The 24792-nt window shown below is 32.9% G+C and overlaps 1 protein-coding gene across 5 annotated transcripts in view; it reads right to left on the reverse strand.

Annotated features, from left to right (window-relative positions):
- LOC129001798 (irregular chiasm C-roughest protein-like) overlaps positions 1–24792 on the reverse strand; it is a 248562-nt gene that overhangs the window by 62052 nt on the left and 161718 nt on the right. For all 5 annotated transcript variants that reach the window (XM_054429243.1, XM_054429240.1, XM_054429245.1 and 2 more), the window contains exon 4: positions 18183–18215. The gene's annotated coding sequence lies outside the window, so the exon portion shown is untranslated. The remainder of the gene's footprint in view (positions 1–18182; positions 18216–24792) is intronic.

Raw genomic sequence — 24792 nt, forward strand, 5'->3', positions numbered from 1 at the left:
TAAAAAGCTATCAACCGATCAAACTGAGTTATGTAACTCGATGCTTCGTTTACAAGCCAGTGTAAAGGGACGATTTCAAAGATACGAAAAAGCAGAGGCGAAAAGAGGCGCACTTGATTAGAGGATATTTACAGAGAAGATTAACATCAAAAGTCAACATGATCAGCCCGCCTTGCAGCGTACCTCTGTGTGCGTAATCGGGTGGGAAAACAAACGCACACACAAACACACACACACGTAGTCATACTCACATACACACGCACGTACACGTAACCCCCCGCGATACGTGAGTCATGTACACATTCCCACACGCAGGAATGAGAGCTTTATGATAATTGTTACAGATCGTGTTTCTATTTAGGACAATATGTAATTTATGTAGGCTATATACAAAAAAATTTCAACATATTTAATGAGTTATTTTTTAACAAAAGCTTAAAAAAACTTCCGTAGGCATATTAATATCAATATTAGTCATATTAATATCTATGGTGTCTAGGTGTTTGGGGAGCGAGCTGGTTAGAGCGCGGGACTCCGGTTCCTGGGCTCCCGGGTTCGAATCCCACCAAATCACCAACGGATTTTATCCAAGTGATGATGCCGTAACCCCTAGGTCTAGCATAAAGTAATTTGAAAAACAATTTTGGGCTCGTATCTAGCGTTCAAGGACAAAAAAGGGGTTTAAGAAGTTACGAGAAATTCACTTTAATAGGTATAAGTTATGCTTTGGTAAATATATAACCTATATTGTTTAGATATGTTAATATAATTCTCATACCCTTTTATATATTGTTTATAGTTTCCTAAAGAAAATTAGAATACAACCCCTCATACATTTTTTAGCATCCAGGAAGACTATAGAAAAAGTTCACCTCAACATTCACGTATTAAGAAAACTTTCACCGAGAAATCCCAACTATTTTTATACAAACCAAATTAAAAATAGCTTTCAACACTAAATTACTATATATTATATATATATATATATATATATATATAATATTATACACGCTCGATGAAGTCAGCGCCATGCGTTATATGGCGAGACGGTGTGAGGAGCAATGCTACAATATATTGGGGTCTGTTTCACGATATTTCCACATTGTTAGGCTCTAACAGCCATGTAACAGGCTCCCAATGTGTCTGATACCACTTAGCTTTCACCTGGGTCTCGGCATTTCTTATATGTTTATGCCACAGGTGAATAGGACAAGTTATGGTTAAAATGATTTTTTACTTCTAAAATTCTTATTCAGGAAGTTTGAGAATTTTTTATGGAAATTAACGTCTTAAGGATCTTTAACTCGTGTTCTATGTTTGATGATGGAAATAAATTGTGTTTGTTAAAGTACGGTAAAAAAATTGCTAAGAAGTCTACACTAACTTTTAACATGACTTATGGGACGGTTTCGTAAGGAAGAAAACATCGAACTTTTAATAGAAAGAAAAACTGTCATCTAAAGTTTATCACCAAAAAACCGGTTTTATGTAAAATACAGTGGAATTTGTCATCTCTAATAATTATTAAGAAGTGAATAAAATAAAAAAAAATATTTATCTCAAAACAAGACCAAATAAATAAAATAAAGCAATTTTTGCTTACGAAAGTAAAATAAAATATCCATCAAATACTACATGGAAGCAACGCGTTCACATGCCACGCAAGTATATATTTCACCGAAAATCACCCAAATGTCAAAATGTGTCTTCATAACGGTGTTACAAACGACGCGAGCACAGAGTAAATCCGAGTAGTTTATATCTGCAATAAATTGTACCATAAACTAGAATCCCGGGTAAAGTGAAATAAACGACGACACAAACAAGACGGTTTGGTGGAGAAAGATAGTTCTGTTTGTGACATAAGCAATAGGGTCCACCTGACACTACGACTAACAAGCAAGGATGATCACAGTGTGTATTATATACCTATGTGTAACCTAGTACAATATATGACACAAACAAGACGGTTAGGTGGAGAGAGATAGTTCTGTTTGTGACATAAGCTATAGGGTCCACCTGACACTACGACTAACAAGCAAGGATGATCACAGTGTGTATTGTATACCTGTGTGTAACCTAGTACAATATATGACACAAACAAGACGGTTAGGTGGAGAAAGATAGTTCTGTTTGCGACATAAGCTATAGGGTCCACCTGACACTACGACTAACAAGCAAAGATAATGGCAATGTCTATAAAATATCTGTAAAAAATAACTGTATGTTTCAGATGACATTGCATACGAAAAATCGTAGATAAAACAATATACTCCCGCCACAACTCCGTATTATCGCCAACTATTAGGACAGTGTTTAATTCATTTTGTTACATTTTTACTATGTCTTGCCCTGAAACATTCCAGGATTAAGGAATTTATCAAATTAAAGTATAATATGACCTTTTAAAGCAACATAATATTACGATGAAAATGTGCCAATAATTTCCCACCATGATTTTCCTCCTTTCACTGCGTCTTTAGAAGCAGAATAATATTTTTGAGGCTAATTATAAAACAAACCATAAGTCGTAACCATATAACGTAGGGCCATATAATGTCTCCTTTGTTTGATTTTAATTCGGCAACCACACAATACTGTATACAATAAAAATAAATTGAACCATGACAACTAATTTACAAAATTCTGCTTGTACAGTTATATTTTGTGTTCTTATATATCAAGTCTACAATTTCAAACCATCGGATAATGTTACTTGGTCCACATAGAGCTAACGAAACAACAATTTCGATGGCGGCGTTGAACCGAACGCAAAAAATCCAATCTGTAACGCAGCGACAGCGACACAGATGTGGAAGAAAAGGCCATGCATCACTTTTTCATAAAAATTCAAAGCTCAAGAGCGGAAGCGGCAAAAAGTCCCTAATAATAAATCACTAAAACATTTCGCTCACAGACCAACAAAGCTTGGAAGATATATCCGCCTTGGATGCGGTACAGTTTTGTGAATGGCTGCTTTACAATTGAATGGAAATGATTTTTTCTGTAGAACAGGTTTCGAGTGGACAGGAGCTTTCTCATATATGGAAGAGGGTTTATACGAAAAACCAGACCCGTGGGGCGCTGATTATGATTCTGATCAGGGCCGTGGACAAGTATGAAGCGATAGATCGTCCCACGCTCTGGCAAACTGACCATTGCGAACATCTTTGCAAATTTCCTCAAAAGGAGATATAACTCCAAGCTGGCAATTATCTTGTGTAAATTGAAGATGGCGAGAAGTCTTGTCACTTCACACACACGAGAGTAATTGGCTTCTAGTTTTAATTTATAAGTTTTTCTTAGTTTTACAATCATTACAGCCAGCATTGACGTCTTTAATTATTCATCAGTCACTTCATAACTTGACAGAAGCCCTAAATAGGACATGTACATGAGTTTCAATAGCACAGTTCTTTTTCGAACATATGTGTGTACAACGTTTTAAATAAATCAAAGTGTGGAGTAGACAACATCAATCTACCGTTCAGTTAAATAAGAATTGTTAACATGTTTCAATTGTAGACAAATTATAAAAATATTTAGTAACAATTAAAACTTATTTCTATTTTCTTCGATGGACCAGTAATTTCTTCAAATGTCTTAAATGCTTAGTTTCACATGCCATCGAAAGAGTCGTATTGCAACATGAACCACTTGTAAACACACTCATGTGAACCTATTTGCAGTGAAACCCGACAGCTTTTACAGACTAAGCAAACGAAGTGGTGCTTAAAATGTTTATAAAACTTCTATGACAAAATACTTGGAAGCGTTTGCACTATTTCGCCTCTTCAGGTAAATATTTGACGTGTGAAAAATGTCAGCCTGTTACAGACAGACGAGTACACAGTGTACAAAGCAAGCAAACTGCTGTGTAGGTTGGAGAGTAACTTTGAAAGTTGGAGTGAAGATCGATAAAATGACGCGTGTAACCACCAGGTCGCACCAACTCTACTCAACTGTCTTACTCTGTGTAGTGTAGTACTATTGTTATTGTTACTCTATGAGGTTGGAGTAGAGATCGATAAAATGACGCGAGTAACCACCAGGTCGCTCCAACTCTACTCAACTGTCTTACTCTGTGTAATGTAGTACTATTGTTATTGTTACTCTATGAGGTTGGAGTAGAGATCAATAAAATGACGCAAGTTGATGAGACCACCAGGTCACATCAGCTCTACTCATCTGTCTTACTCTATGAGGTTGGAGTAGAGATCAATAAAATGACGCAAGTTGATGAGACCACCAGGTCACATCAGCTCTACTCATCTGTCTTACTCTATGTAGTAGAGTACAATTGCTTTCGTTACTCTATGAGGTTGCAGTACTATTGTTTTAGTTTTTGTGCTTTACGAAAATAAAAGCTACTTTGTCAAAGTTGGCAATGTAATGATAGATTGTATTCCTTCTAAATAACTATAAAAACAAGTTAATGCAAATCGAAATTCTGTAAAACGACCGTTATCCTATTTACATTAAGAAAATAACTGTTTCATGTTAAGCCTAATGCAAATTTGATATTCATAAAACTAAGCACTACCAACACTTGCATATTCAGTCTCTACCCATTAAGTTTCTACTTATCACTTATTTGGTAAAACATGAACTTTTATATTCCAGTCATTGTCCCAATCTTTCAGATATCAACCGAATCGATGGTAATATGCAAATAAATTCAAATAACGGCTTGGACACCACAATAAATTGGACAGATACATAAACAGCCATTAGCAGTATATCACTAGGTTGCGATAAAGCAGGCCATGAAAACCACTGCTGTATGTCTTCTGCTTTTTTCATTTCAAGATTTAAAAGGCAGTGAAATAGCATTTACACGCAAGGTTTAGTTGACAAATGTTTATGTAAAACGTAAATGCAAGTTGGAATTTATGGTTGTATTATTGTCAATAAATATCGTTTTTCTTTAGCTTACAACTAAAACCTGCATTTGTATGCTTAGTGAGAAAATATTCAAATATGTTTAAGCTTTTAATTAATATAGCGAGGAAATAAATACTGTGTAAGGAAGATACAATGAACATGTATTTAACTGCGAATTTGAAGGTGATAAGGAATTAAAAGGTACATGATTATTTAACAGGGGTGAGTAGTAATTTATACATTTGAAACCTCAAACGATGAACAAGAGTTAGATATTGTAGCAAAACGATTATTGTTTACGTGTCTACGTCTTTGGAATTAGTAACGATTAACGTAGAGGGATCAGTCTAAAACCTGGTCTTGTTAATACTTAAGAAAGCATCATTAATATACCTATAATTAACATAGACTTTTATTGTCTGTATCATATGTAAAACGATAAAAGGGAGCGAGCAGGTGTAGTGGTTAGAGCGCGGGACTTCGGTCCAAGAGGTCCTGGGTTCAAATCCCGCCAAATTACCAATGGGTTTTATCTAAGTGATAGTGCCGCAACCCCTAGGTCTAGCCTGAAGTAATGTGAAAAACAATCCCAGGCTCGTGCCTAGCGTCCTAGGAAAAAATCATATGCAAAAGGCTGAAATCACTTATAGGTTTACATACATTCGAAAAACTAAGGTGTTTACGGGCAAATGAGTTTCCCAGTAGATGGAGGTTCGCTGAGCTCTAACCAGGTTTTGTCATCATTTTGTAGACAGCCTGTAGAGTCAATGAGCCGAGATGTCAATCACATTGGCAAGTAGAGGTGTAGATGTCGCTTCGGTTCCCACGACAACTACAGTCTCTGTCTTTCCTCATGTTTCCTTCCCTTCCCTCTCCTCTTCCTAAATACATTTTCCTTATCATCCTCAAAGATATAATATATATCTTATTATAATTTGTGTTAATTTTGTTTAATTTTCTGTTTAGAGCCATGTTGTTCTTTATTTCCTAGTAACAAATTAAGTATGAGAAAAACATAAAATTACCTATGTACGGTATACAGGAAACTCTACATGCAGATTTGTAGAAATCGACAGCAAGGGATGCAAAAAGTAACAAAACTTTTATTTTTCGTTCGTAAATTTATTTTTATCATAATTGAAATATTTATCCTCATGATTGGTAATAGTATCTTTACTTATTTCCAGTAAATAGCTAAAATAAAATAATTCATAAGAGTTACTCAGTTACACACATTTTAAACTGAATCAAATGTAAAATATTGCTAAATATATGCAATGAAAAACTTCTGTTTACCTGCAAGAGCACTACTTCAGAACGAAATTGCAAAAGATCTTCATAAAGAATTAAGAACAGAAACATTCTATGAAATGTTTGAATAATGGAATACACTGAACAAAGCTCTGTCTGCAGTAATCTTCTTATTGAATTGGCAATGTTATGTAACTGCTTGCTTTATTTTCATAATATCCAACGTTTCATATTCACTCTAATAAACAGACATGAAGTATGTGATGTTCTTACGGAGATTTGCTTGGAACTACGAGTCAAATGTAATATAACATTTGTTGTGTGTCTGGTCTGGTTTACATAAAGCACTTTACTGTAAACCATCTACTTTACTGTATAAGATCGAGCAATTTAGTTGGTCTTGTAACAATTTTAGAGTAATAGTGGTACTTCAGTCAAATAATATTCAGTCAGAAAAAATAAATGTTTTCCTAAATTGTAATCTGCTAATGAAAGCCTTGCAAAATGTTACATTTGGTTTAAAAAAGACTGGTAGTGCTAACGATACACAAACAACGAATTTTTATCAATTTGTAATCACGAATGTTTGATTTGAATAGAAATCCTTAGTACGAGTACCAATAAATTATAAAACGTTCAATAAATCAAACTATTGAAAATACTCGTAATTAAAATAAACTATTGAACTATTGAACACACTCATTTCACAAACATGGCAAAACGTGTTTAACTATTTGTTGTAGTATTCTTAAAATCTTGAGACTGAATAAGTTATTCATTAATTACTTAATTGTAATACACTTTAATTTGATAACTATGCCTAAACATACCATAAGTTTATTAATAAAGATAATTAGTTTAAAGCTCTGTCTAGTGGTTGGGGCACAAGATTTTTGTTCTTGGATTCAAATTTCGTAGTCACACATGGTTTTAATGTAATTACACTGGGACAAGCATGTACCCCGTGCTAGAAGGACCTTCTTTTATTTATTTAAGAAAAAGGTCCTTTTCCGTTAATTCACTACCACCAGTGGAATGTGGATACGTTAGGGTTTTCTAATATACTAAACTCTGTACTAACCTATCCTAGCCTAACCTAATTTAACCTAACCAAAGTTTAATTCTCTACCACTTCTATTGCTAATAGTCTACTGCTCTACAAACAAAATGGCATTGAATTAACGGAAAAGGTCCAGAAAAAAATACTACTCAAAAAGCCACAAGATATTTGTATACAGATGAACAATTTTAAAGGAGACATCAAAACTATACATATACATTTAAAAGGAATTTAGAGGGAAAAAATAAGAACGGTCAAACGACTCAGTCTTATCAATTGAGTAATTGCATTAGAGTGAAACCTGTCGACTGAGTGGATTCAATAGTAGAAGCGGACTCCGGCCATTAATACTAATGAACATACCTGTCCAAATATTTGAACAAGGAACGTTCGTTTGTATCCAAGGCATTCCCTTCCCCTCAACCTTTCAGAATTACAAGTGCCTTTTGCTGCTAAACGTCTGCTAACTGAATAAGTAAATAATATTTGAATAAAGTTTGTACAGTTATAGCTTGTGATTTGGTTTTAAAGATTTTTGTACCTTAACATTTTTTAATTAATTTCTTAAGTTATAATTTCTTTCTTCAAACAGATTTTACCCTGAAACTTAAAAATACTTTACTGTTAATTAATTTCAACGGTAAATTAGTATATTAAAATAATAAATTATCATCTTTGATGTGACAAAAATATACTACCAATTATAACGTTATGTTTACAAAATGTTTCACAAATTACTTTGATACTCCAAAACACCTCAAATTTCTCATGAATAATTTATGTAACTGCATATTTACTTCATCATGTTGAAAATAAGTCAAGTTTGTTTATGATGCAAGGAACAAGAAGAAAAACCAAAATGTCGAAGGAGACACAGATACATAATAAAAGGTGCGGAATAAATGTATTCGTATATCCGAGTGGGAAAACGCTTTTCCGCAGTCGTTCCAATTTCCCGTAGAGAGAGGAGCTCCCTTTATGGCGAGTCATCCCCCCCTTGAGGTGAGATTCGTATTACATACAACACGTTACCTCGGTATAGTTTTCTGTAGCTTTCCATCACTGGGAAAAACATACATATTTTTTTGTTAGCAGAAATATACTTATTTTTTTAGATCATCAAATAAATTTAACATTGAGAAACACCAAGTTATTCTTGTTTTATATACGAAGTTGCATGCGACAAATTTTAAAATAAATTTAAAGTGGTAACTTGAATAGAATCTGAAAATTAACATATTTCTAATACCGACGTCATTCAAAAACGAAACGATTCTCTATGCGATAATAATTTCTTAACAAAGAAAGTGCCATCACTCCAAAATTAATACCTTCTTAAGCTAAGTTGTGTAAAAGATAATTAAGTTTAATGTAACATAAAAGTTTTATACCAACTTTCCTATTTAAAAAACTTCAACGTTTGACACTTCTCCGAATCCGAAAAAGAAACTGACAACTGACATTTTCGCAACAGAATTTCTTACAAGTTCACAAATACTTGACAAAATTAGTTTTCTCAAAACAGCCATTCGACTTCAGTTTACTTAAAACACATCTCTATAAAGCGATTAAAAGCAAAATCTTGTCAACTCTTGAGAGATACATCCACTTAGTGTTATCTTGTGGTATAAAACTGTAGCAATAAAATAGTTGTTATCTCTCCGAGCTAGAGATGCCAAACCCCATAAATGCTGGGTTGGTCGACCTTGTTAACGGTCACGTGACGGGGGACGCATAAATAATACGAGTTTGGCGGATTAATGTGGAGAAACCACTTGTCCTGCCCGCATAACCTGAGGTATGGGGCGACGGCGACGAGGCCTGGAAACTGGATATCTCCAGAGCTCTAGATGTTGTAGAGTAAGTGATGCACTTGACGCACAATCTTGTAAATTCTTGCGAGATACAAAAACTTAAAATCATCATATATATGCATAGTGTATATACTGTACGCACGGTGAAAATTTTTGGGAATAATAGTTTCTCATATTTTTTAGTGATTCGAATACAGAATAAACGCTCAATGTCTTAAAGACTGACTGTGACTAAAGTTCCTTAAATTTTGTATAGTAAATAGTAACTTTTATGGATCTTTAAAGTGCATTTTTATACATTAGGTGAAGGGTTATTTAGTTTGGGATTTGCTTTTGGAGCAACATGATAAGTATTATGTACAAAACTGATTAATTCGTGTCACCGTGTAATTGGTACTGCTCGGATATCTCCATTCAAACATAATAAATATTTAGAACTGAAATTCAAAAAATTTCCTATTCACTACTACTAAGTCCATTAAAACGAGGCAAAATGAAACACAGTGTGTTGACAATAGCATACTTTTAAATTGTATCAATGATTCATAACCACCCATGTGTAATCTTGTAGACTACGGTAAAAGTTTCATGTATGGGGAATCTGGGGGAATCCTCCTCAAAGGCAAGTCCAAAAATATATATACACGGTTTGCATCTATATTGACAAATAACGTCATCGACAACTCACAAATTAATCCAGAAAGTTGATAATGAAGCAATTGCAGCACTAATCCTATCGATTTGTTTCAGCGACTCCATCTCAGTTCAACTTGCAAGTTCCGAAGCAGTTCCGTTGATTAAGACCAACAGTTTACCGACTGTTTCAGGATAATTGTACTTCAAACATTTCGCCGCGAGTATTAACACAGTTGCAAACAACCAAGGCCAATTTATTGGAGTAAACAGAATCAAACTCTGGGATTGAGTGGTGATTGTTTTTGAGAAACGATGTTGATTAGGTGGTACTATAGACAAATAGAATTAAATATAGACCAACACAGTGTTGCGGTTAGCATGTTCTGGCGTCCATCGCTAGGAGTGTCGTGTATTTAGGTAGTTCGTGCGCCTTAAACACGGCACTCCTAGCGGTGGACGCCAGAACTTGTGCTAACCACAGCACTGTTGTTGGTCAAAGTTTAATTATATTTGTCTATGGTATATAATATGTATAGTGACGAGTAGAAACTTAAAATGTCGTAGTATTTTGATACGTAGGCCTACTGTAATAGCATTTCATCTTCCTCAGTCGAGCACAACTAAACACGCTTCTTTACTTGACTGCACTAGCGTCCGAATATCATCGGCTACATGGTAAAACACAAAACCGATGCAAAATGGCATTGTATAATACTCAATTAAAAATTTTTTTATGGATCTGCTTGTTGTCTACTTAATAAACATTGACTCTTTCTATCAATTAGCGATGTATGCTAGACATACATCATCATGGTATAAATAGAGTGTGATAATACATGAATATGCTAAATCAGCACAATACGAGTAGAACGAGTATATTGTCATATAGTACGCTATCAACACCATGTTAAGCCCAACAATATTTAAGAAGACCCATAGGCATTGATGCTTAAATGTTATTAGACACTTAAATGTGAAGTAATTCCTTCACTTATGTGGTTTTGATTGCAATCAGTGTTGATTCATACGATAATAAAAGCCTCATGCGGGTATCAAATGAAACACGATACCTAGTCCTCTAGCTATAAAACATAGTGCAAAACATCCACTACACAACTACAATCTGTGCAATCTCAAACAATATGTAACATATACCACTCAACGTCTTTTTCAATCAAACTAATACAATTGGTCGAAAAGTATCGAAATTCCCAAAACAATTAACAGAGCACTTTGTAGAAGTGCTCGAGTTATAATTGTAGCGAAGTTTGAAACATGTCAGATCCAATGGCGAGAAGGCAAGTACCAACTTCGCCATCAAAGTAAAATTGCCTTCAATACAATCTGCCACAATGTTTTAGATTTTCACCTAAAGTTAGAGTTTTCTCCGGTGCAATATAATCCACAGACTTGTCCAACAATCTGAACAATCTGAACAGGTTGAAATCCGATTAACGGGGAAATAACAGTGGAGCTTTTAAAATGGAACACCTCTGGTCGTCCAAGAGGCTTAGATCTTCTCCACTTCTCAAGTAATCCGATACACGTTGAACCATTTAGGCTCAGATTTGGGTTTCTCTAGGATTTATTGGAAACCGGTTAAGTAGATCATGATCAATGCTTATTTATTCATTAATATCAATTCTCTTAGGATGATTTTTGACCGCACAGTCCGGTGTACCCTTAAATAATATTTATGTTTGAAGTTAGGTTAGGTTAAGTTATGTTAAGTTAGGTTAAGTTAGGTTAGGTTAGGTTAGGTTTGAAGTTAAAAATTATATATGTTTGAAGTTAAGAGAAATTTAAAGTTTAACAGTTTGAAAATTTAACAGTTTAATCTGTAAAAATATATAAATCCTAATATACAGTATGAACTCCTAAAAATCATAAAAATATTTTTCATTGTTTAACAATCATGAGTAGGTACAGACATTGGTATCTTACAAATTCACAAAAATCAAACACAAATCTTGTTTTGGAACTGCTTAAAGAGTATTTGCTAACAAAATAGGCAAAATATCAATTTATAAATTTTCTAACCAAGTTGATTGTATAAACGTGGCTTGGCACGCTGGGAACGTAACCAATTTTGGATTTAATGGATGCTAGGTATTGTTCCGCCATTATCCATCTTCATGGATTGCTATAATGTGCCGGGCTGACAGATTGACAATGGAGAATCATTGTGTGGTGTTGTGGCGATGGACGCATGTTCCCCCCCAAACATCCCCCAACCCAAAACAACCCCATTGTGCTCACACCACACTGATGACCAATTAAAGGCACCCATGCAGGTTCTCTTTCGAATTAAAAATTTCCTCTTGAACAATCAACAGTAAATATTAACAAATTTTGTTTTTCTTTACATGGTTAATCAGAGTTTAATGTTACTGAAAAAATGGGTAATAGTTTTATAGGTATCTAAAAGAGGCTTGAAGTAGATAATACTAGTTTTTAAAATCTTGTGTAAGTTTAAGCAAGGGGAATCTTTTTTGGGAAGCAAACGGTCTAAACTAAGGAAATTGATCTAATGATCGATAAAATCGCCAATTGATAACATTAAGTGATACAATAACAACTATTGAACCTAAACCAGAAGAAAATTATATGTTAACCTGACTAGATTATACAATGATTGATCTAAATTTGATTATAATAATTAAAAAAAGGATGTAAAATAGTAACATATGTTTATTACAACAATACTTTTCTGCTAGTTAATCAACAAATCACAAAGGCAACGGCCACGGAATTGAACTTGAACAAAAAAGCAATTTGTCAAAAGCGATTTACAAGGGATCCTGAGTGATTATGCCCTTATTAAATTTCGTTGGAATTAAGGTGATTTACTTAAGTATTTCGTCTTTAAACTTAAGCTGATTGGTGCTCTTTCGTACAATTTCATCAGAAAATTAATTTTTAACTTAATTTTTGTTTGGCTCACTAAGAAAAATTTGCTACCTAAATATTTGTAAAGGTTAAATATGCTCATTATTTTTATATCACGACCTACTTTTTCTGTCACAATTTTAATAATTCTATCAACATTATTTACATTATTCAATTTTAACGACGAGAATAAATATCAACCTCAAATTAATCTGATATGAAATTTTCACGCCCTTTGAGTTGCAACTATTAAATGCTAGATTTGAAAACGATTCGCCTAACTTGCAACCAGTGAACTCTTATTCTTGAAACTTCTAGAATGCCATCCTTTAAGTATCTTATCATATTCATCTAAATTTAAACTCTCAAATTCATCACTTTTCCATTTTTAAAATTCAAATTTCCAATATAAACAGTAAAATCCAATTTTAATTACTTTTAACTTTAAACTCATTATGTGAAATTCTTGTTTGGGGGTGGACATGGATTAAACTGGATTGGAGCATGACAGGTTAATGAATGTTCTATGGTCAGCTCCATTTACCAGATAAACTGTGGTATTGGGACGGAACTGCATCAACCACACGGAGATTAATAACCGATGTTAGACCAGGGTCACTATACCGGTCAGTCTCCATATGGAATAATGGCATGGTGATTTATATTTTGAATTTATGTGAAATTATCTTATCTAACCATAAACCTTTGATTCAGTTTGGACATGTTTTCGACTCTGAGACTCAGTGAATATGTACATATTTGATATAAAAATAAATTTGCGATTTTTTAAGCGTTCTTTTTGTGTTGAAGGAAAGTAAGGCATTATTGAATTGATATGTTCCAAAGTAATGGAGTTGGCTTTGTTAAATTTAATAGTAATATTGAGAACGGTGTTTATCTATTATGTAATTTAAGCGGTTCAAAAGATAAGCTGCACGTTTTATTTTTAGCAGTCAACAAAGTAAAAAGCATGTATTTTTTGTACTTTTATAAGCTATGTATGTTTATTTATTTTAGCACCATCCAAACGTTCACATTTCAGAGATTTTCCATTGTATTTTTCTCTATTTAAGTAATGATCGGATAGGAAAGTAAATAAAGAATTGGTTATGTTTTTAGTTAACCCACTTTTCTGCTAGTTATACAAGATTGAGTGAGTGCACAGAGAGCAAATATTTATAGACGATGGTTCTAAAAACCTGATAATAATTAAGCAACGTTAAAAATTAACTTAACTGTTGTACTAAAATGAAATTCTTTGCATTCTTTTTTTACATTTTACATAAGATGAAAATATTTTCTACAGTGAGGTTCGAAAATGTTAACAAAGCTATGCTAAGTAGTCTGGGCATATTGAACACGGGAATGAGAAAGGCTACGAGATCCAACTTTCCTTGGGTCAACGGATATTTCGAAGGGATATCTGATGACATTCCAGTTTTGTATGTTTTATTGTCAAGGCATTTGCCCCACGTGTGAGCCATCATGCCCAGGCCTGGAGGAGAAACTTTGATTTTTCTAAATAAAACTGCCATCAACTGACACATCAGCCTGTATGGATCCGACTCTTCTGAATCCTTTTCCTTTTCTCATTCTCGTCAATGGTCATGTCCAAAGTTTTGATCTAGAATTGATCGCATAGTGCGAAATGACGTTTCTATATTGCTTGTTGGTTCATATACATAAGAGTAGACCTATGTCTACTCCTTTAATCTATAGTTTAAGGTAAACATTGCTATTATTTCATATAGGTTTAGAGAATAAGTATTATGTAGACTTTGGTAGTAGTAAAAATATATGAAACGGTCAACAAATATTTCCTAGTTCCAAAATCAATAAAACAAACAAAGTTAGGTATGAATCTATAAAATATTACATCTAGTTGGACGAGAAAAAACTGTAAAAAACATCTGTTTTTTGAGAATAAGACATTAAAATGACATATACTTAAGGTCCAAGTCAAATTCTTGAGGTATTACACAACATTTTGGCATAAATTAGTGAATATAACAGTTGGAATAATTTTCTACTACAACTAAATGAATAAAAACACACAGCAAAATAGTTCAATTTAGTTTTTTCTGGTTGAACTTTATTGCTTTCTAACTTTCAACCAAAACATACTGATTTATTAATTTTACAACTAACCATACGGCGATATGTGATTTATATTGTAAAGATTGAATATTTTGATAAATCGCAAACAATTCCAGAATTATCGATTCCAAGAATTACATACTTATATGGAAGAATGCATGTCTCAAGTATAGAATGTTTTTTTACACACTATCAGCTCCGTGAGAATACTTTAACTCGCTCAATATTGATGGAGCCTTTGTTTCAACACAATAAAGAGAGTTCAAAACAATGTTTTGTAAGCGTGACGACTGTTTTATCCAATCTTTTGCAAGTCCTTTGAGTGAAGACAGAGTTACACTTTGAATGTTTCCAAGCTCACGTTGCTAGATCGGTTATTTACACTTTTGTAGGCTAAATCGTATCTTAAAGAAGTATTGTAGAATTATCAACATGGATTGTGTAATTATTTTGATATATGAAAAGATTTTTGTTTAAATATAGTGTGGGAGGGAATATAGTTAAATATTAGGCCTATAGTGAAGAACACGCTCGATACATAATTTATTTATAAAAATAATCTGATTACGAATTGGATTCAAGCAGCAATCTTTCAAACTATACTCTACTTCTATTAAAAATCAATTCATTAAATGAAATAATTGTACCACTAATTGTTAAGAATTAAAGTTAAAAATGTGTATTACTTTCATTATTCAATTATGTGTCTTATTTGAAGCATTTCAATTTTAATTTACTACATCAAGGATCGTTTGACGCATAAGGTAACTTAAACCATTTTCTATTGCAATTTTCGATCCAGAGGCTAACCCATCTTGAAATTGAATTTTTGTCCAAACTCTGAATACATTCACAATGAACAGATTTAAAGGCATAATGTCATGGTTTTCTACATTAGAAAATCTATTAATATTATATTATTTATATCCTTATATATAATATTATATTATTATTCCGGTCAATATTATATTATTGATCAATATTTTTCCAAGGCATCGTTTAAATATTAAATTACTCCGTACAAACTTGCATTAATTTAGTACTGATAAATATTCAAATCGTTTTGTCAAGAAGAACATTTTTCATCTGTATATTTTATAGAACATTATAAAAGGTACTATATACAAAAATAATTGTGCGACTAGCCTAATTCTAGCTACGAACCGATAACACGCAAAAGGTCTACACAAATTGTATTTATATTTTGGAATGTGCAAGGACATATTTCACAACTTCATAACCGAAGCTACTCTAATGGAAAATTCACAGGAAATCAAATAAAACACAGGAGCAGTTCGTTCGACGATAAAACTAACGAATACAATGTAAATTGTTCGTGTGAAAAATACCCGGCGCGTGTTGGGAGGTGGAAATGGTGGTTAATTTGTGAATTCCTCCTCTGTAGATGGTCTTGTAGGTGGTATCGTCAGCGACAAATGTGCTACGTGCTACAGACGACCTTGTTGTACATGTAAATTACTAAACTGCAATCCGAAATAGCTACTGCAGATAATTGAAAACTGGGGATGGTGTCAGCGAAGAATTTAATAGGATAAAGGGAAATTTGAAATTTGGTTTATTATGTTAGATAACAATGTTTTTTTTACTAATACTTCTAACTTTTTTTTATTCTATAGTTGCTGTTGGAATTAGTTTATTTTATTTCAGCTTTTTTATTTAAATTAAGTAAAAATTCTCAATACGTTATTATTATATAATAATAATCAAAACTTTGGTTAGATTCGTTGTGGAAAACGTCAATATCCTTCTGATGGTTTCGCAACTTGATGCCGTAAATCTTATGTCTTTGTATTACCAATTTACGAAAGAAACAACATACACATTTACGAAAAATGAAATCTGAAGCTCAATGTGTGAATATCTTAAATGTTCAAATGTTCAAGTTTTTGTATAAAGATTTCAAGAATGTAATCAACTAAAATAATGTAAAACTTTTAATGGTGATTTACAAAACATGCTCTCTTTTATCACACCATCTAACTTATGTTATTTAGAAACAATTAGTTGGAAAACCAATGCAATCGGTTAGTTCATTCTGAACCACATTGACTCATTAAGTAATTATGTTGTTGAATTTGTTCTCAAACTACTTTGTGAAAACTATTGAGTTTTGAACAATACTGAAAGATTGGTCGTTGTTTTTAAGATGGCAGGCCTTGTCATTGGTGGTATTTATATTTACTATTAACATTGAAACAACAATTAATCAAGTTAAGACCTACTAGTACTCTTGTACTGGATTGATAATTTTACCATTGACTATAATTTTTGGCGCGCCTTTACCCAGACGAGTAGACTCCGTCTACGGTCGCTCCCCCTCTTGGCTACACTCCACACACATTTGCCATGATGTATAATGAATACATCTTGACTTGCGAAAGGGGAAAAGTCACAAAGGGGGAAGGTTGTAGTAGAGTAGAGGCATGAGGCTTCAAATTGGGCAAAACATCTTCCTCGTACGATATATTGATGCTAAAAATTTTAGCAAAGGAAATCGGCTATTTATTTAAGTGTGTATTGTAATAGTTAGAAATTGAAGAAAAAATTGGGCTTATGGGGAAAAGTATGAGACACGCTGAAAACTGAGATATGCCTTACATAGAAGACTGCATCAAAATGTACTCTCAGCTAATGTTTGTAATGTTTATCGTATTTGTGTAAATATATTTATATTTTTATGTAAGTAAATGTATACATGTATCGTATTGCGATAGTCAACGGTTGCTTTAGGAGCCTTTAAATTAAAAATGAAATATATAATGTACATTGTCTACAATTAGGACTATACGAAAATCTGGGGGAAACATGGAATACTGTGACAACATTTTCTTTTGGCGAATATTTTGAGTTATCATGTCGTTACACGGTTACCATAGCCTATAGCGGCTTAATAAGCTTCAACACTAAAAGTAAAAGATACAATTTGTCTACAATTATTAATAAGTATATTCCATCAATTAGTTTTTACTGGGTTTGATAAATCCTTGAATATTGAACTATACCAGTTTCTTTTTGAAACAAACCATACATTACATCTCTTAATACTTACATCGTGATTCAATGAACTGCAAATTTAAAATCACATTTACAAATATGTGACTTTTATTGGAGACAAATCTCACTGGGTCTAATTTATTAAACAATGTAACAAACAAAACACGTTATAGTGACAGAGTGGCTAGTGCTACTGTGACACTGACGGTTTGATTTGATTACAAGTTGAATGACACAGATTCTCACACGGGGTTCGCATATCTGTGAAAGGTCAACGCTAGCAATTAAATATTTACAATGGCCGCTCTGAAATCACATCACAGTCCCCTGATGAAACGCCAAGGCTTCTACCTTTTCAGCTGCGTTTTGATTTTCCACTGAGAAAATTCTAAATGAAAAGTGAAAAATTACTAAGGGGATTTTTAGGAAAATTATAAATTAATGACATCTGTGTACTCTTTGACTCGTATGAATTAATTTGGCATAAACGGGTACCAGATTTAAAACGTTTCAGAATGAATTTAATTTTCACTTACCTTATTTTTATCTGCTACTGTTTCGGTTTCCCCCTGAAACATATGAAATGTTAGTCATAGTGTATGTTAAATTATATCTATGAAATATAATCAGGCATTTGTGAAGAACATGATTAATAAATATTAAGTAGTAATAAGTCTATGAAAAGTAAATAAAGGTTTTAATTTTCTATTATGTTAGATTCATGTTTCCAGAGACTGTCTTACGTTGAAAAAACCGTATGGCTGTCGTAAAAACTATGTGCTCATTCTTACTTAAAAGAAATTTTACAAATACTTGTGAGTGAAAAGATTTTTCTAGGAAATTGCAATTGCTGCTACAATTACTATTTAGGTATTTGTAAAAAAAATTATTATATTTTTAGTTTTAATATGAATCTTATATGAAATCAGCAGGGTTGTGTAGCTTAGATTAAACTTAGGGATTGTTATATCATGTATGATGGAACAGAGATCTCGTCTCTGTATTAAATCAATGACTGACTCTTCTATAGACGAATACAAAACACTGGTTGGTCCCGGTGGTCGTATACTACAGTACATGGTATGATTTAGTACACCTTATCGTGGACGTATAAATTAAGTTAATGAACACGTCAAAAACAGGTCTCTGAAGTACATAGGCTAAATATATAGTGATTAAATATATGGAGCTTATATGAATCAGTATGTGAATTGCAGCATGTACGCTTAACAAGAAAAGATGTGTTTTTTACAGTACTTTATATGATTTGAATATGAATGTTGTACACTTAAGCCCCGTTTCCTAAACATATTCCCCCAACAATTTCGGGAGCTAAGCTCTTAGATACTTAAAAAGCGACTGAAGAAAAAATGTACAAAACAATTGGTTAGATTCTTAAATGTAATTTAATTTCTAAGAGTTCCAAGAGACAACAACCAAATTAATAATGCAAAGTAATAAGATGAAAATTCTTTCATAATACCTTCTTAGAATCGGGCACTCTATACATTACGTTTAGTGAAATGAAATTCCTTCACTAACGTCATAGAATTTGTTCTAGGAATTGTCTGACGGGAAACGCAAAGGTCCTAACAAGAAGTGTCATTTATTGTCCTTCTCAATCCATGTTGTCCAGTCTGTTAGAAACAATAAAGCCAGTCAATAGGTATTTGGGGTAACAGGACATAAATGTGGTTTTAAGGTAATGTAAAATATAAGTTATTGTAAAGTATTACTTAGTGAAGTCAGTGGAAGTACGTATGCACAGTTTTTGAATAAAATAGATAATTATATGTTATCTAACTAATGAATATTTATCGGTATCTATAAGCATATTAAATTAAAATAGAATTTTAATGATGGTGGATATCGTTCATATTTAGACCAGTTCATCTGCACTTGATCTAAATATTAGAACTACTGTAACCTATCGTTTTAATTAATATTTATTGGTACCTATAAGCATATTAAATTAAAATGGAATTTTAATGATAGTAGATATCGTTTATATGTAGACCAATTCATCGGCACATGATTTAAATATTAGAATTAGCCTATCGTTTTAAATTATTTTATGACACATTGCTTATTAAATTTTGGTCAAGGGAAAATATTTAGTGATATTAGTTTTGTTTGTTGATGGTGTTGTCAAAAACATTATGAATAAATAGCATCAGGCATTTTTGTATATGTTATTACTATCTAAAAAAAGGGGAAGCAACTGAGATTAATGAAAATACAGCTTTATATTAACACGAGTATTTTTAAACCGTATGCATACTTTTTTGTTACATATTTTAAATTGCAAAATGTTACGTTAAAAAATTTTTGGTTATTTATATTAGTTTTATAATTTAAGCTACTAATTTTGAAAACATAATTATATCCATATAGTATAACAAGTAGAAAATAAAACGTTAAAATATACTACCAATACGTAATATCCTTATAAAGTCCACGACCACAAATATTGCTTGAGAAAAAATGGGACGTGCAGATTAAATTTGCAAGACCAATAAAAGGAAAACGAATGTAGTGAAAACACATGGAATTAGCTTAGTGTAGAACCGTTGTCAGCCCGCACGAGCAGAGATGTATTTACAGCTAAGGAAGAATAATGTGAAGAGCCAAATCTTCCCCACCGGGTCTTGATGCGGTGCCGGGGGAGTCTCCCTCTAACAGATTAAAGTGGCTGAGTTTCATTTCGTCTGTTCATCCCCTAGACTTGAGTCTCCTCCCCTAACACATAAAACGGGCCGTATCACTGTCGCAGTGCAATCTATTGCCTGAGATACATAGTGGAAAAGTCTTGTTTTCAACGTGCAATGTGAGGGAATATGCAAGGAAAATATACTGCGTAAAAGCACTTCTTTAAAACCACAAAAAGGGGAAGGATGTTATTTCAGAGAAACCTTTTGAATAAATGAAATTTACATTTACTCGACATTTTACAGAACATGGTTACTCAGTGATAGCATAGCAGGTTAGGTTAGGTTAGGTTAGGTTAGGTTAGGTTAGGTTAGATTAGGTTAGAACATTTTATACAGGGTGAGTCTTCTAAGCTGTCCTAAACAGATTACAGACGAACGGCTTGACATACAGAGATGAAACAAAACTTTTCCCCACTAATTCATACCCAAGGAACAACGTAAAAATATTTTTACCATTTTTAAAATATTTTTCGTTTTCTAGTAATTAACCAAAAACCCCAATTGCCCATATAAAACCCATGTTAAACGTGCAGTACTGAAGATTAGTGAATGCAGATACACTATTCCTATGATACTGTGCGTTTAACATGGGTTTTATATGGGCAATTGGGGTTTTTGGTTAATTACTAGAAAGAGACCAAAGATAGACGGTAGGTTTAAATTCAAAAGTTGTTTGTTTTTACAAGACCCTAAAAATAATACACAATTTTACATATGTTGCCATTTAAAAATTTTCATTTACAAGGCTACCAACTAAAAAAAAAAATTAAAATCATAGAAAAAATATTAAGTTTTTAAAATGTTGACTTGTTGTATATCAAATTAAAGCTGAACCTACGAGGATTAAGAATTTTCAAACAGAACGAAAATAAGTTTAGTGGTTTTCAAGATACAGGGTATTCTGTAAGTATCAATATTTTCTATAAAAATGGCCGCCATTTTGAAACGGACAAAGATAAATGAGTTCTGTTTTCACTGAATTGTTTGTCTAGTCTAGAGCTTTAAAATGATGCATAACATGACATATGTTTACATTTGAAAACTCTGAGATTCGAACCCATGACCCCCAGTTTCTTGAACACCCTGTATTTTAAAAATGGTAAAAATATTTTTACGTTGTTCCTTGGGTATGAATTAGTGGGGAAAAGTTTTGTTTCATCTCTGTATGTCAAGCCGTTCGTCTGTAATCTGTTTAGGACAGCTTAGAAGATTCACCCTGTATAACATAGTTACTCAGTGATAACAAAGCGTGTGAGTAGAAGAGTCAGGCATCGCTAGTTCGAGACTAGCCACAGCACTGCAGCTACTATGGGACTTATTTTCTAAGGTTTATTTTTTATAATAACCACTTAGCCCAGATGAACAGTCTATAGTGACAGACACTCAAAGTCTAAGGAAACAACTTGGTATTGATGGTAGTACAATATGTCTACAATAATTTGCTGGGACACATCCGAAATTTAAGGGAAACAGCTACCTATTTGTATTTAGGTTCATGAGCTAAGTTCTGTAAAAAAATAAACACACCGTTATTGAGGATTGTTTTGGCACATTGACTGTAATATGAGTGAAGACACAAAAACGTATATAGTGCATTAGTGCATTCCAGTTCAGTATATTATAATTGCATTACAATATATACATTGAAAACAAATACATCCACTTCCATTTTGAGCTCTAGTCTAGGTTTAGTGACCGCTGCTTTACTCTTGTGGTTGTAACTTGTAAAACTTCCGATATGACGCGGGTGGTGGGGGAAACTGTGCAGTAGCGATGCGCAGACGACAGTCGCTGTGGAGGGGGGAGCTATATAGCACCAGGCCTTACAATCTCATCTTCAACTACACAGTCATATTCGCATTTCTATATCTAAACATCCTATGTCCGTTATTTTGTACTTCGTGTTTTTATAATTTTATATTCCATCCTTTTATTTTTTTTAATTCTTTATTACCCATCCATGCTAATTTTTTTCTCGACTCAATTTAATTTCTATTCTGTTTCCTAAATTAAAAACTATTTATTCAATTCCCCCATGGCAACATACCGTATTGATTTCGAGGGAAACGATTTATTTTCAAAAGCCTCAAGAACGCAAGTTTTTAGCAAATTTAGTGTTCTATAGGACAATTTTACTCAGTTTCTGCAACACAAGTTAGATATACATGTTTCAAGTAGCGAACTGACAAGCTGTTTAGCAGCGCTAGTTAGCTGCCTTGCCTCAACATGAGAAGTGCACACGCTATAACATCCTTAGCTTGTGACAGCCTCTACATTATACGACATGATATTCTACCCAGTCAGTTCTTTGTATGGATTTGTTAAAGTAAAAATGACGTACTAGATACTGGTATGGATGTTTTAGTTTGGATGTTTTGGTATGGTATTAAGTCCAAATTCAAAAGAGTGCAAATTTAACGAAGAAGCATCGGTAGATTGTCAAACATTATGATGAAGAACATGACACTCCAAATGAATGTTTAAAATAAAATAAAGCGTAGGACTCGTAAATAATAAATGTTGAACGAATATACTATCAAAATTTGTTTTTTTCTGTAACATTAAAAAATTTCCAATTTAGCTAAAACATCTACCGATTGTGTCAATTTATTTCTTTTGAAATCCTGATGACTCAACTACTTAAAGTTTTGTCGACGGCGTTTTAGTCTCTATATTCCGGGATAGGACCAGGGAAAACTCTACCAAATTAAAGTTAATAGTTTATAAAACCACTAAACTATGACCACATACACTTGTGTATTAAACATTCAACACAGTGTTCATCGAACTTCCAAAACTTCGCGAAAATATCACAACACGATCTTATATGACGGTCCCAGGTTATAATCCGACTGCGAGGCACATACCTAGTTAATCTGTCCACGAAAGCTTTGCTAATAAAGGTAAATAAGGCTGTTACAGGAATCGTAATATAAAATTCATTTAAATAAACAGATTTGTAGCGTCCCTTTGTAACAGGATATTTCAGATGAAGGTCTTAATCTCGTCAACTACATCGCTTTATTCCGACGAATGAATCCACTCTCTTAAAATACAATTCCTTTGGTTGCCTAACCCTAATGTGGTAGATGCAGAACATTTATTGTACCGTAATGGAGTCGTAGAAGCTACTTACCTTTAGTAAATAAAGGTCATATGCATAATTTATAAGAGAGCTGTGAATTTAGTTTAAATAACTGTAATGTTTTGGGATTTTATAAATTACTCATAATTATGTAGAGGAAATCGTCGTACTTAAAATCGATCATATAATCGTTTCTAACGAGATAATTCAACATTTGTATTTCAATTGCTATTTTAACTGCACATAAACATTGGTTAACAATTGCATTGAAATAAAGCGCTGAAATTTTTGGTACATTTAGAACATTGTTGTCATATTCTGCACTATTGGTTTAACGTAACTCAACAAAATGGAAATCGGGTCAATATTTACATTCACCAACGTTTTCCTCGAACTGATTTACATGGGTTTCGTCGAAGGATGTTGTACTTTACGTTCCTGGTAATTGGTAATGTTTATAATAATGAACATGAAAATGGCTTAGTATTTAGCTTGTGACAAACTTATAAACCATGTATTACATATTTAACATATTTAAGAATATCAATCTTTTATTCTGTGATATATACAATATATCGTTCTGCTCTTACGGTTATGCTTCGATCAGTATGCTGCTTATACATCCTGGGTTGTTAATCACTTCGACAATAATTGGTAGATGTTAATATTGATTATGGTACACCACTACACACCACTCCAGCTACTTACTGGGAAGCCTTGTTATACAATGTTAATCGCTATACAAAATTATACACCTACACCACTATAAGTGTTGGAAAAAGTAATATTGAAATACAACTGTGTACCTAGCACATCAAAAAAATATTTCAAATTGAATTATGAGAGAAAATAATACATCACTAATAAAAATGTGTTCAAACATTTAAGGGAAATCGGCTGCAAGTTATTTAATTCGTTCAATGAGCAATTGAATAACATTTCTTTCAAATGTATTTATAAATACGATTGAACCAGGAACCTATTATAGTATGTTATTTATTACTTTAGAGAAAATAGATGCAGTAAGTTTGATATCTAACTATATTAATCATGTTTAGGATACAAATACAAATACAAATACAAATATATTTATTCTGAAAATTACAACAGCCTGGCCTCACCAAGTTTATAAAACTTGTCGGTGAGGTCCAATTGATACAATAAGGCTAACAAACAAATAATTTACATTTTTTTTTCTTTTTTTGAACAAAGATTTCTTAATGTCCTATATTTCTACGGCGGTTTGTGGCAGGCACTTTAACTGAAAACAAAGTAGTTGGCAGCACACTAAAAAATCTAAAATGTAGTGACATAAATGATCTCAATATATTTCAACAAAGATAATGACAA

Source organism: Macrosteles quadrilineatus, unplaced genomic scaffold (genome assembly GCF_028750875.1).
Source record: "Macrosteles quadrilineatus isolate MER2022 unplaced genomic scaffold, UCM_ALF_1.0 Scaffold_8__2_contigs__length_117827958, whole genome shotgun sequence".
NCBI lineage: Eukaryota > Metazoa > Arthropoda > Insecta > Hemiptera > Cicadellidae > Macrosteles > Macrosteles quadrilineatus.